Source organism: Vespa mandarinia, chromosome 21 (assembly GCF_050613455.1).
Source record: "Vespa mandarinia isolate Hongniang chromosome 21, ASM5061345v1, whole genome shotgun sequence".
NCBI classification, from domain to species: domain Eukaryota; kingdom Metazoa; phylum Arthropoda; class Insecta; order Hymenoptera; family Vespidae; genus Vespa; species Vespa mandarinia.
The window spans coordinates 2,707,501-2,722,297 of NC_140830.1; the positions used below are offsets into that span (position 1 = coordinate 2,707,501).

Sequence of the window (14,797 nt, forward strand, 5' to 3'; positions counted from 1 at the left end):
GTGACACGATTAAACGAAATACGACTAAACTATATTTTTTTAAACTGACATAGGAGAAGAATGAGAAGAATGAAAAGAAAGAAAGAAAAAAAAAAAAGAAAAAAAAAAAAGAAAACAAAAAAAAAAAGAAAATTTCTAAGTAAATTCATAGACGTAAACGTAGGCGATTGCTAATCATTTAATTAACAGTAACAAGGCCAACCATAATGATTTCCGTTGAAAGGTGTCGTTTACCTTGCTTTGACAGGAACCCGTACACACAGACACACAATCACACATATATATATATATATATATATATATATATATATATATATACCCGGTGACATTTTAAAGAAGCTTACAAACGTGGCAGAAGTGATAACGATAAGGTCGGAGCCCGATAGCGAGACTATTTTTAGTAGAATGACAGGTTCGTCTAAACAAAACTCGATGCCACGAGATTTTAAAATGTTCATTTTTGTCATGACATATATGTATATATAATAGAAAAAGAACAAACGAAAAAAAAAAAAAGAAAAAAATATTTTTCAATTATTAACAGGCCAATGAACGTAAGAATAAAGCCTTAAAACGTTTGAAAATATGTTCGTCTAGCTCCGCTAGATTTTATGGGTTCCCTTGAAAGTGTGCCTTCGAACGACATATGGTGTTGTCTTGGTTTCCCATTACATCTCATCTTCTTTCACTTTTCGACTCTTTTTCTCTCTTCCTCTCTCTCTTTTTTATATTTTACGCTCGATATACCAGATCACTAGAAGAACACGAAAGGAATCTTCTTCGAATTCTTTTCCGTAATACCTCGTCCCCCCCTTCGCCTATTAAAAGTGAACGAAGAAAGATCGTTTCTATGACACTGACGTGTGTTCTAACAGTTCTTTCTCCCCCCCCTCTCTCTTCCATTACCGTGTACAATATATGAATTCTGAGCTAAAATATATCTATTCTACAATAATATAACACAATAAAAATATGATAAAAAGGTACAAAATATTCTTATATGTACCTTGAATCATATATCTAATTCGATTAATTCCATGGATGCAATAATAAATATTACGTCTATACGAGAAGAATTTGCTTATAAAGTCTGTAAAAGTTGCGTCAAGGAAATGTTAATATAACGGCGCGGATTTAATATAATGACTTACCAAACGAGTTTACGTATGAATGGACCTGGTGATTCAGTCATCATTCGCGATAAATTTCCAGTTCGTAATTATATGGTAATCAAAAAATTGTTATAATTTCTACGAACACTTCTAATGATGACGATTACTTAAAGAAAAAAAAAGTTCTTTCCTTCGTTCCTTTCTAAAAAAACAAAAAAAAAAAAAAAAAAAACATCGATATAAAGATTAGAAAATTAGTTAATTACATTGGAATTAAGAACACGCATATTTAGATAGTATATATTTTACATATATACTATCGAACGCATATAGCATAGATATATAGATCTAAAAATAATCTTCTCTGGTCGTATTTTAAAGTACAGCCCTTTTTTCTTTACCCTTTTCGGTTCCATGTTCACCTTAAAGACGTCCCTTGACAAGGCACAGACTTCGTTTTGACAGACGGACTCTTCTTGTGCTTTCTTCATCATCAGTCACATGAATTTTTTCCCTTTCATTAGCCGCGCACGAGACAAAAGTATCGTACGTTCTGATCTTTGTTCTTTCGATTCTTTAAGAGGAAAAAAAAAAAGAAAAAAAGAAAAAAAGAGAAAAATAAAAGAAAATAAATGTTCGAACAAAGATCGAACGCACCTGAGGAGACATAGTGAGCAGACAATCGTGTGTGTAAGCTTCTTGGTATTTCTACGATGAATCAGAATCTTGGATACACTTCTTTCTTCTAAGAATCAACATGATCCTCTAAGAGAAAAAACAAATGAGATAAATATCCTTAAAAATTTATATTCATTATTAATTGCTACGAAACTGTTGTTAGGGACAAAAAAAAAAAAAAAAAAAAAAAGAAAAGTAAAAAAGAAAAGAAAAGAAATAACTTCTTCGTTCGATACTCCAAATTCAATTGCTACGACGGCAAATAATTTCATACTCACTTTCGAAATTCATCGTCCTGAACACGACACGCGTTCATAATTTTACAATCAATTTGAATTTAACACCTGGCTCATGTCGTACCTGATTAAAAATATTTCAATATTGAGAGTACTATCTTGAAACGTGTTTACACTTATTCAGATTGCTTTAATAAAAACGACAAAAATCCGATAAATGGTAATACATACATACATATATACATATATACATACATATATATATATATGTGTGTGTAAATACATGTTAAATAAAGTGAACATCGTCTCAATGAGATATAATAATTTGATTTAAACTTGAAATAAAAGATCGAAGATTGATGCTTAGACACGTACATATACAAGATTTACCAAGCTATTAGACGAGCTAATAAATCGTTCTGATCGTAAACTCGTGCTGAAACACGTGTCTCTCTGGGATAGAAAATGTCCTTTCTATCTGTTAACAACATCGAACGAGAGAAAGATAAAAATACGACGAATGAATTTACAAGCATTAATGTTTCTAAGTTATCCAATGATGTGAATGATAATAAAAAGACGATTAAAATAATTCATTTCAGTAGATAGAGACAAAGATTCGAATAGAACGTGCGTCTGCATTTGTAAAAGGGGTGATCTGGTGTCTGGTTATTTTTGCTTCTATGCATACTCCCATAAACCTTGGTTGTTGTACCCGAAGGGTTGATAGCGTTTTATGCTCCAAGCGTAACCCCAACTGTCTGTCTCCGAGTTAATTATGGACTAATTGTCTAAAGCTCGTGTCGTTCCTCGCTTGAAACTCCTTAAACGTTTTTTTATCCTTTCTTTTGAAAACAGGATGTCCTCTTTCGTCCTCTTCTATCTTCTTCACAAGTTTCTTTAAAATCCTTATATATCTAAAATGTTTCTTTCTTTTTTTTTTTTTTTTTTTATTTATATTAATACATCCTTTATAAATATATTCATTATTTTTATTATATTAGGATTTATCTATTGATCATCAATATATTGTTTATTTAATTAAAAAACAATCCGAAAGATAAAAATTCTATGATAAAACATTTAAATTTTGACTGAATTTAAATGCAGCCATCAGCTCGACAGTACTTGCGTTGTTAATAAACAAATAAATAAATAAAGAACATCCCAAGTAATATCGATTGCCCGGGTCTCACCACTTGGAGGTTGCTGCTTTCGGAGACCCACGAGCTAAGACTCTACACTCTACTTATTAAAATGAAAAAAGCAAACAAGCAAACAAGCAAGCAAACAATCGCGAAACGAATCACAAATTTTTTTCCAATTGATTTAAATTGGATGAAAAGTCATGAATTCGTTTGAACGACCTACCTACCCGATTAAGGAAGAGGTACCTTTAATCTTAATAAGATTTGGTTACTCTATTCCAAGGTTAACGCGAAAATTACTATATTATCAATAAAAAACAAAAAACGGATTATATTAATAATATCATTTAAAATAATATTTTATATAATAATTTAAAGAAGCAAATAGTTCATGCACTCGCAAAGACAAAAATTTATATAAATTATACTTTTATTTATTGATTAAAATAAAAGCATAATTTATTAAACATATTCACGGAAAATATAATCTGGAAACTCCGACAGTCAACCTGTGAACATAAGAAAGAATTTCCTGAAAATATAGACAAAATATACACAAATAATAATACATTAAAGTATAATGGGATATACAATGAAATTGTTCTGTAAGTTTCGATGTGGAACCAATAGACAATCTGTGAACATAAGAAATAATTTCCTGAAAATAAATATAAAACATGTCTTAAAAAAACATGTCTTAAAAAACATGTCTTAAGAAAACATGTCTTAAAAAAACATATCAAGATTAATACATAATTAATAAATTCAAAGTATAATGCGATATACAATAAAATTAATTTATAAATTTTTCTGGTGAACCAACAGCCGATCTGTGACCATAAGAAACAATTTTCTGAAACCAAAAAAAGATATTTAACATGTATCTCAATAAAATATATAAACATTAATATATAAACATTAATATATAAACAATCACATTAAAATATGATATAACATACAATAAAATTAATTTGCAATTTTTGTAGATTGAATCAAAAGTAAACCTGTGAACATAAAAAGTATCAAATAAGAATCGAAGCTAAACAATACTGATGATAATTCCTGAAACAAAAATTACAGCTTTGATTAGATTAAAATATGATTCAATATATTAAATTGATAAATAAGAAAATAAACTTAATAATTTGAAAAAAATCCATCCATTCGTACATCCATAAAATATTCCAAGTATTTTAATCCGCATTATGTTGATAATTGGAACACCTGAAACATAAAATACATTACTTTTACAATACATCTATAATTTTTTTTTTTTTTGTAATAACTTATATCATTTATACCAATATTACAAACCTTGTACTATTGTATTATTGTCCACACTGTTGTTCATGGCCAGTGATAAAAGAATATTTATGTTGTTGATAATATTTCTATTGGACTCCATCTAATAATTTATTCATCTTCGAAAAACTTGTAAATAAAAATTGTCTGTAACAGAAAACTACATAAAAGGGCATGTGTGGAAAGATGAAATATTATGTACAATGACTGGCTTAAGTAAAACTTATGAAAGCAATGAAACTACATCTGAATGATAAATAAAAAAATTTTTTATCTTTAGCCAGAGATTGTAATGCTGAAATTAAAAAAAAAAAAAAAAGAAAAAAAAAAAGAGACAAAAAAAAGATTAAAATGGCCAATAAATGCCATTAATTTATTAATAATATACCGAATTCTTGATGCATTAAAAAATAAATATTTAAATTGAAATTAAACTAACATTACGTTGACATACAAAATGATAGAAAAATTAATTATTCAATTAGAAATTGAAATTAAAAATTGAAATTAGAAATTGGAATTAAAAATTGGAATTAAAAATTGAAATAAAAAATTTTTTCTCAATTAAAAATATAATTATTAAATACAATTATAAATATTTGTTTTAAGTTATTCAAGACACGTTGTGAAAAGAAAAAGGAGAATTGTGTTTTACACAATATCCATTTAATAATATGACTTAAGTCGCGTTAAAAAAAAAGTCAGCAAAAAATAGCAAAATTATATTACACCTTGTGTCGCATTACAAAATGCATACGCAATTTTCTATACCGCCATAATCATATCCATAATGAGATTAGATCTATATTTAATCGATAGATTACAAATATTTCATTTCATTACGTTTATACTATACGCGAAGTATACAGTTACATCAAGTATTTGATGTACATACTACATCATTTATATATAAGATATTTTTTTTTATCTATTAATTTATAAAAAATATAGTAATACATTTTTACAATTTTAAAACCATATATTTCGAATGTGCATATGAAAATAATAATGCAATATGAAACCTTAAAAAGAATAATAGGATTAAATAATGGAAATATTAAATATATAATTTTATTAACATGAATTTATTTTATGAATTTATTTTATCGCTGTTGCTTGCTTTAACAGATCCTAACTTCCCTAATTACATCAAGTCATGTAGATTTTTAATCAAAATAGTTAGAATCTACATAATAAGATGATGATAATGATGATGGTTACATCATTTTATGGCTGTTTTGACAATTCATATAAAAGAATTCATATAGAAAAAATACAAAAAAGAATTACTGATTTAGTAATAATTATATAAAAAATTTATAATTGTTCTGAAATAAAAATCTACATGCTTGAGTAGACAGGTGCATTCCTGAATGCAGTCCTGTCCCTATTCAAAACTATTTTCATTCCACACTCCTGAGTGTGGGACAGCCTTTTCATTCATTTTATTTATATACCAAGACTTATACATTTTTATACCAAACAATAATTATATTCATTTGATATATGCATAAACATTTCTTATAAAATCACTGTCATATCATTCATTATTTCTCCTTCATATTTTTTTATGAATCTTTCATATATACGTTTAATATACAATAAAAATATATATTTTCTTATATTTATCTATGAACTTTGTTATTTGATGATCATGTTTAAATAATTTGGAATACAAATGTACATCCTTGATATATTTTATGCACTCCTGAGTGCAAGGCTGTTATTTTTGTATCATATTGTTCATTAAGCAAGATTTATACATTTCTAATAAGAATAATTCAAATTTTCGTATCGTTCATTTGCACTCTATATTAAATATAAATATATTATTTCATTAGAAAGAGTATGAAAATATTCTTAATTAATTATTAGATAAATATTGTTTCTTTAATATAATATCATGAAACAGTAATATTTAAATATTTATTTATTATATACTTTAATAAGTGCATTTTCATCGTTTATTTTTGATAATTCTGAATCAGAAATGTATATCCTTGCCATAATATATTTATTTGCATTCCTGAATGCACGCATGTACTTACTGTGAACGTATCATATGCACTCCTGAGTGCAGGCAAGCCATTTTAATCGCTTCATATATATACCAAACTTATGCATTTTTATTCCAAAAAAATAATTATACTTCTTTTATATACGTATAAACATTTCTTAATAATCTTTATATCAATCATTATATCTTCTTAATATTTCTTATGAAACTTTATATATATATATATATAATAAAAATTCTCTTCGTCACCCTCTCTCTCTCTTCTCTCTCTTTCTCTCATATATACTTATTAAGTCTTTCATCTCATATTCATTTGTTGATCATTTTGAAATAAAAATGTATAACCTTGACATATTTTAATATGCACTCCTGAGTGCTGGCTGCCATTTATATCACTTCATTCATCTAGCAAAGACTTATATATTTCTTATCAGAATAATTCAAAATTTATTTTCATTTATTTACACCATTTAAATATAATTGAGAGTATTATATATGAAATAAAATGAAATTTTCCTTATTTATTGTTATACGTGCTTAATTTATTGAAAAAAATATTATCAGAGCTGAAATATTTGTATGTAGCTTCATTAAATATTCTCATTAGTCAGTTAATTCATTTATTTTTGATCATTCTGAATGAGAAATGTATATCTTTACTATAATATATTCTTCTGCATTCCTGAATGCAGGCATGTACTTACTGTGAACGTATCATATGCACTTCTGAGTGCAGGCATGTACTTACTGTGAACGTATCATATGCACTCCTGAGTGCAGGCAAGCCATATCAATCGTTTCATTTATGTACCAAGACTTATGCATTTTTATTCCAAAAAAATAATCATATTTCTTTCATATACGTATAAACATTTATTAATAATCTTTATATCAATATATCTTCTTAGCATTTCTTATGAAATTTATATATATATATATAATAAAAATTTTCTCTGTCTCCCTCTCTCTCTCTCTCTCTCTCTCTCTCTCTCTCTCTCTCTCTCTCTGTCTTTCTCTCTCATATGTATTTATTAAGTCTCTCACTTCATATTCATTTGTTCATAATTTTGGAATAAAAATATATAGCCTTGATATATTTTAAAATGCACTCCTGAGTGCTGGCTGCCATTTATGTCATTTCATTCATCTAGCAAAGACTTATATATTTCTTATCAGAATCAGATTCAAAATTTCTTTCCTACATTTGCACTATTTAAATATAAATTTAATTATTATATATGAAATAAAAGGAAATGTTCTCTATTTATTAATAAATAACTTTAATTTCTTAAGATATTGAAATATATGAATATTGATTCATTAAATATTTTTATTAGTGCAATCATTCATTCATTCATTCATTTATTTGTTTTTGATCATTCTGAATGAGAAATGTATATCTTTGCTGTAATATATTCATCCGCATTCCTGAATGCAGGTACTTCCTTTCTCGATGTAGACATCAAGTCTTGTAGATTTTTAATCAGAATAATCAGAATAATTAGAATAATCAGAATAATCAGAATAATCAGATTAATCAGAATCAGATTATGAAAAGATAATGGGGATGATGATGATGATGATGATGATAATAATTACCACATGAGTCATTTTACAACTCGTGGTAAAAGTAGGAAATTGTAAAAATGGTTTTACAATCCTGTGTACACATTATTTACCGCATAAGGGCCTTTGAGCGACCCGCGGTAGTGCTGTGTTGACATGTAGGTATGAAATATGCATATATCTCGTATATATACATACACATTATGCAATTATGAATATGAAAGAAAAAAAAAAAAATATATGATTATTCTGAATTAAAAATCAACATGCTTGAGTATTCAGGTGCACTCCTGTGCACTCCAGTGCAATGTTGCTGCAGGCCACGGGCATCCACACAATATTTAACGAGCGTGATTCTATTTTTGTAACTAAAAATTTACTTCAAAAAAGACTCTACTTTAAAATTTAAAAAATGCAAGGACTCGACTTTAATTTAAAAAGAGAAATGCAATGACTCGACTTTAATTTAAAAAGATAAGTGCAATGACTCGACTTGAATTTAAAAAGATAAGTGCAATGACTCGACTTGAATTTAAAATGCAAAGGGAGGGACTCGACTTTAATTTAAAATGTAAAGGGAGGGCTTGACTTTAATTTAAAATATAAAGGGAGGGCTTGACTTTAAAAAAAAAAAAAAAAAAAAAAAAAAATATTCAAAGGACTATACTTTAAATTGAAAAATTGACTCTACTTTTAAAAAATTCAATGACTCGACTTTACTTTAAGAAAAAGAAATTTGCAAAGACTCTATTAATTAATAACTAATTGCAAAAGCTTGACTCTAATTGCAAAGACCCTGATTTTTCACGAACGCGAATATGGAACGCCGTAGCAAGGAGATGGAATGGTCCATCATCTCCGTCCAGGAACAAACTACTACGAGCAAAAGTGTCAACGTGGTAAAAGGGTAAAGGGGATTTTGATAAGACCATAAGCCATTAACGAAGGGTTCGACATGCGGAGCACCTTTGAAAAATGACTTGTAGTCGATAGTTGCCCTCTTGAGCCACAATTTGTGGGGGCCTCTTCAGCATATTGCCTCTTCTTGCTTCGTGCCCTAACCACTGCATTGGAGCATTCCTTACGTGCGACGCAATATAAGATTACGCATCAGAAAACGCCCTACCGTTTGAAACAACGCACCCACAAAAATTGACATGCCACAGTGGATTATACTATAAGAATGAAATCGTCCCTAATCTAAACCGACCTAATCCCGACCTGATCTCACTTTACGCAACAAGACTCAAACCACTCGTGTTAACGCACGCAATTGAACGAGACGCAATAGTCGCAAGCTAAGGAGTTGGGAAGTAAAAAACACGTTGCCGCTGGGTTTTTTGTTTTTGTCTTTCTTTTTCTTTTTATTACTTAACCTAACGAGCGGTAAGTGCTTGCGACGTAAAGTATCGATTTCTTCTAAATAATATAACCACTGAGGTATGACAAAATTCGCGAATGAATCACTCCAAACGGCACTGACGAATCCCAACACATATTCTCAACTGCGTTTTCTAATCTACCTGGGTGCGTCTCGATTTTCTAACAATCTTTATTTATTTATTTTATTAAAAAAAAAAAAAAAAAATAAAAATAACAAAAATAAAAATAAAAGATCCATATTTGATAAATATTTAAACTAATCCGTAAAGCTATCCTAGCCTGTGGACAATCAATGGACTCAAAGAATCCACCAACCGTGCGCAATTACACAAGCACATTTAATCGAATGCTCCAGCAGATATGATATTCAATCTAAACGTTGAACCTATTACAAACTAAGATTAACTGCTTGCACTTAAAAGATGAAAAAAGTTTCAGTAAAAAGTTAAAACCACGGGAATTGCAATACTTTAAATATGCAAGTAGATTCTAATTTGAGCAAAGGCTCACACAAACGGAGGAGGAGGAGAAGAAGGATGATGATGATGATGATATCATAATAGTTACCACGTCGTGGTAAAATTAGAGTTGCAAAAAATCTTATACAACTCTATTATATTGCATACCGCATAAGGGCCTTTGAGCGACCCGCGGTAGAGCTGTGTTGACATGTAGGTATGAAATATGTATATATCTCGTATATATACATACACATTATGCAGTTATGAAATTTTAGGATCACAATAAATATATAGATTTTATAGAAAAAAAAAATATATAAAAAATATTTCAAGAATCGCGAAGTGCAAGCGTTAATTTATAACTAAGTATCAAACAAGTTCAAAATCCTTTGCTAAGTTCAAAATATATGGGATGCATCTAATGTTCTCATTGAGTGCAAAGTTTTTCGAACTGTTTGAATACTGATACGTTGGCGCAATGCAAAGTGTCAGCAAAAAATCTAAAAAAGAAAAAAAAAAAAAAGAGAAAGGAATAAAAGACAATTCAGACATGCTGAATGACTGTAAAATTTGCTGAAACTTCACAAATCCCCGGAGACTGGACTTCTCACTCCTAAGTGAGAATCGGATCCAGAGTCTTCCGGTCCCTACCTACTTATATAAAATGTGTACATTCACTCAGAAAAGGTATGCTACCTGCCTGCCTATTACCTATATTTAAAAAATGCAAAGCATTCACACCAACACATACACTCCACGGTTCTCTCACATACCACCAGGGTGCAAAAGCCTACACTAGAGAGTATGCCCCGGGACACCTCCGACACCCCAGTTCAAACGCGTATTGTTCTAATGTGTCAGGAGTACGTACCAATTGCTGTAATCGACTGCCACGGCTAATGATTATTGCATATATGACTAAAGCAAAAATACTAGTACATACTAGTATATATATGAATACTAGTAATATATACGAGTATTTAAAATTTTTCACAGAAACATGTGGTAATTATGCAAAACGATATTAATATAATAAGATATTTATTTATTATTAATTAAAAAGTTATCGCGAAACGATGTACAATGCAGCACCTAAAACGCACATACAAGTGCAAGGTACACCGTGCAATCACCAGCACAATGACAGCCGCCAAAAGGAAAAAAATTAAAACTAATAAACCCACGCAGACTGTTTCTCACCCATACGAGTAACACCTGGGCAAACGCATAGATGAGAACGCAGAAAGCATGGGGGGGAGAAACGGGTATTAATATAATTAGAGCTGAAAATCCTGAACTAAAAAATGATTAACTTATAAACTAGGCCTAAGCGGGCTGTGACTCTACGAGTCTCATTGCTTATTACCTTATTAGCAAGGACTCAAACAAAAGGAGGAAGAGGGGGAGGGAGTTGATGATGATAATAATTATAATAGTTACCACTTCGTGGTAAAATTAGAGTTGCAAAAAACCTTATACAACTCTATTATATTGCACACCGCATAAGGGCCTTTGAGCGACCCGCGGTAAAGCTGTGTTGACATGTAGGTATGAAATATGTATATATCTCGTATATATACATACACATTATGCGGTTATGAAATAGGATTAAGAGAATATATTTATAAAAAAATTTAATTTATTGAAATATTTAAATTTATTAAAATATTTAATTTATATAAAAAACAACCTCGGACGATTCCTTTCATCGAATGGCTGTTCTAATGAAAGAACGGGATTATGATCCACCACTTGACTGACAGAATCTATCCGTCGCGAAAGGGGTTTGTCTTCTTGCTCATTTATATATTATCGATATATCAAAATATCGAAGTAAATCGCGATTAAATAGACTAAGTGTACGAAGCAATGCATGTAACGTAGACCACGTTATATGCTTTATTTGGACGAAATCGGGTAAATGAATGCCCGATTTCATTATTAATATCGCGAGCAAAGACGAAGAGAGAAAAAAGTGCTAATTAATAGCACTGTTAACTAAACGACTTTGAAACAAGAAGACCCTAGCCTGATATATAAATATATATATATATATATAATAATAATAATAAAAAATTCACAAGAAAAGAACTAACTACACATAGGGGGAACCACTCGTGAATAAAATCGAAGATCTTAATCACGGTCACTTTTGCTCGTTTTGGACAATGGGACATCAACGAATACAACCAGTAACCCGTGCCGATATGGACCTTTCATCCTCGGCATGATGGGCACCAGAGGAACTTTAAATTTCTCACTTACTACTTAAGAAGTTCTGCGATGGCTCCAAAACACTCGTCCCCCTCGACGTTGGTCGAATGATGTCGTGAAGTTGGTTGAAATTATTGTTGAATCGATGAAACGTTGAATCGATGAAACGTTGAATCGATGAAACGTTGAATTGATGAAACGTTGAATCGTTGATTAATCTGTAATTAAAAAGAATTGCAAAAGAAATTTAATTATATGTTCCATTACAAAAGAATATGTTCAATGAATGAAAATGATGAAAAAAAAAAATATGACTTAAACAATGAACGAGAAATAATGATTAGGATAAAGAAATATACTTACATGTGATTGTATCCAGACGAAGCTTTATATTCGTTGATAAAGATGAAAAAAAGGGCACATTTTTAAATTCACACTTTCGACCATAACAATATTTTTCGCAACGCAATCCTCTTCCACCGAATCGGCCGAAAGTGTGTTAATAATACTAACAACGCGGCGAACAAATGGTTTTAACAAGAATATGACATAAATTCTTGTTTTCTGGTTTAATAACGCGACCGAGAAATTCTAAACGGCGAACAACACTGACTCTAATTCGCGACTTTATTTTATTATTTAAAGCAACCCATTCGGTTGCAAAACAAACAAATTATTTCGCACAAGCACTGACTCTAAGATCGCATTGCACGCGATCTACAACTGAAGACCTGTTGAAATAAAAATTGTTGAAGCAAGCAATGGCGTTTATACTACAATATTACTGCAATTTATATATTATTTTAAAATTTATTATTTTAAAATTTATTATTTTAAAATTATATATTATTTTTAAAACCATATTATTTTAATATATTATATATTATTTTAAAAACCATATTAATCGAAACATATGATTTCAAATTGTAAACATGTATTATATATCTTTTGTATGATTTAATAATAAAATGTAAAAGAAAACATTCAAATGGATGTAACTGCAAAACTTGTAAGCTATATTAAAATAAATGAATAAAAGCAAACGATCAAAATCGCGTTGTATCTATCGTTTAAAAATAGATATAATCGCAATAGGGATATGTTCATAGTAATATATTAATTGCGTGAATACCTATAAATTGAAATAGATATAGCATTAAAGTAAAACTAAACAAGGAGCAATAACATTGAAATCATAATATTTATAATATTAATTAGACGATTAAACGTATCTTGAAATTATATTCTAACTTTAATCTAATGTATATTTTATGATATTAAAACATTTTTTATTATTCTATGTTTCTTAATATTCTTTAAATCCAATATAAAAAATTTCAATATAAATAATTTCAATATAAAAAGTTTCAATAAAAAAAATTTCAATAAAAAAAATTTCAATACAAAACATTTTAATATATAACATTTAAAGCAAAATTTTTTTAATACATCAAACGTCAGCCATTCGCTCGGCAGTGCGTATGTAATATCACGTAAAATACATAATAAACGTACGCAATACCGATTACCAGATCTCACCACAAGGAGGTTGCTGCGTATGGAGATCCATGTCAAAATTAATCAAGAAACATAGAAAATGTTAAAAAGTAAAAATTTATATAATACACTATATATATATATAAAGTGAGAAGCTAGATGAACCGACAATTAATGTAAAACATTTAAGAACAGGTCTAAACAAGTTACTTACAGGAATGAAACTGCGTAGTAGGGAAGAACGGGAAGTCGTGCCAAGGTCGAACTCTCGATCGTCCTTTGATTGTTTACATGTACTTTCGCAGGTACTTTCTACGATTCTCTGAAAAATACAATATATGCATTAATTGTGTGGCTATATATGTATGTGTGTGTGCAAAAAGTATCGATATGTGTATGTGTCTCATAAGAAAGATTTCTATATGTGCGTATATATGTATATGTGTATACGTATGATGTGTGTATGTGTGTGTATGTGTGTATGGTACTTACTTGTATGCCATATACGTAGATGAAAATCTTGTACGAGGTGAAATACGATTGGCTCCATCTAATTAATGAAAGATTTTATTAATTAGAGTATCGATATCGCGAAAATAAAGTTGGAAAACTCAAAAAATAAATATGACGCTTTAGCACCAAGAGAACATCAACACGACGATTTTATTTTCGCGGATATCTTTTAAACGCGATCTGATCACGACCTACGAACATTCACACGTGGAAATCGTTTCCTCGACGATCGATTGGTATATAAAATAAAGCTTACACTTTCGAAAAAATATACTAATTATCCATAATTAACGGAACGACGTAGCTTCCGTGACACCTGTACCACTCGCGAATCTAAAATGGCGTCGATAGTACCGGCAACGAGATTACTTAGTACCCCTAAGCGCATGCGCAGAACGTCATTTATAATATGGCTCGTAAAATTTATAATTTTTCGATCTATCATACGAAAATATCGAAACAATAAAAATATTATATACGAACTTAAAAATTGTTCAAACAGATACTTTATTACTTTAAACTATGAAAATTAATAATTATAATTCATTACCTATAGAAATAAATCGCTAATAGAAATAATCGCTAATATCGAATTTCGTTCGAGACAAATATTCCTCCTTAATCTCGATCGATAATACGTAATTATGGAAACCTCGTATATTATAACGAT

General features: G+C 29.5%; 1 protein-coding gene and 1 long non-coding RNA gene across 5 annotated transcripts in view; one reads left to right on the forward strand and one right to left on the reverse strand.

The window, feature by feature from the left end:
* LOC118444013 (uncharacterized) overlaps positions 1–3,232 on the reverse strand; it is a 15,356-nt gene extending 12,124 nt beyond the window's left edge. The window contains exons 1-6 of one of the 2 annotated variants that reach the window (XR_014983465.1): positions 2,402–3,232; positions 2,069–2,150; positions 1,770–1,877; positions 1,514–1,686; positions 1,152–1,314; positions 327–754 (exon numbers count right to left, since the gene is read on the reverse strand). This is a non-coding gene — a long non-coding RNA (uncharacterized LOC118444013). Of the gene's footprint in view, positions 1–326; positions 755–1,151; positions 1,315–1,513; positions 1,687–1,769; positions 1,878–2,068; positions 2,151–2,401 lie in introns of those variants that run through there. The other variant, XR_014983464.1, reaches the window with a different exon arrangement.
* Positions 1–14,797, forward strand: part of rau (RA domain-containing protein rau) — a 41,909-nt gene that overhangs the window by 22,008 nt on the left and 5,104 nt on the right. The gene's annotated exons all lie outside the window — the stretch shown is intronic.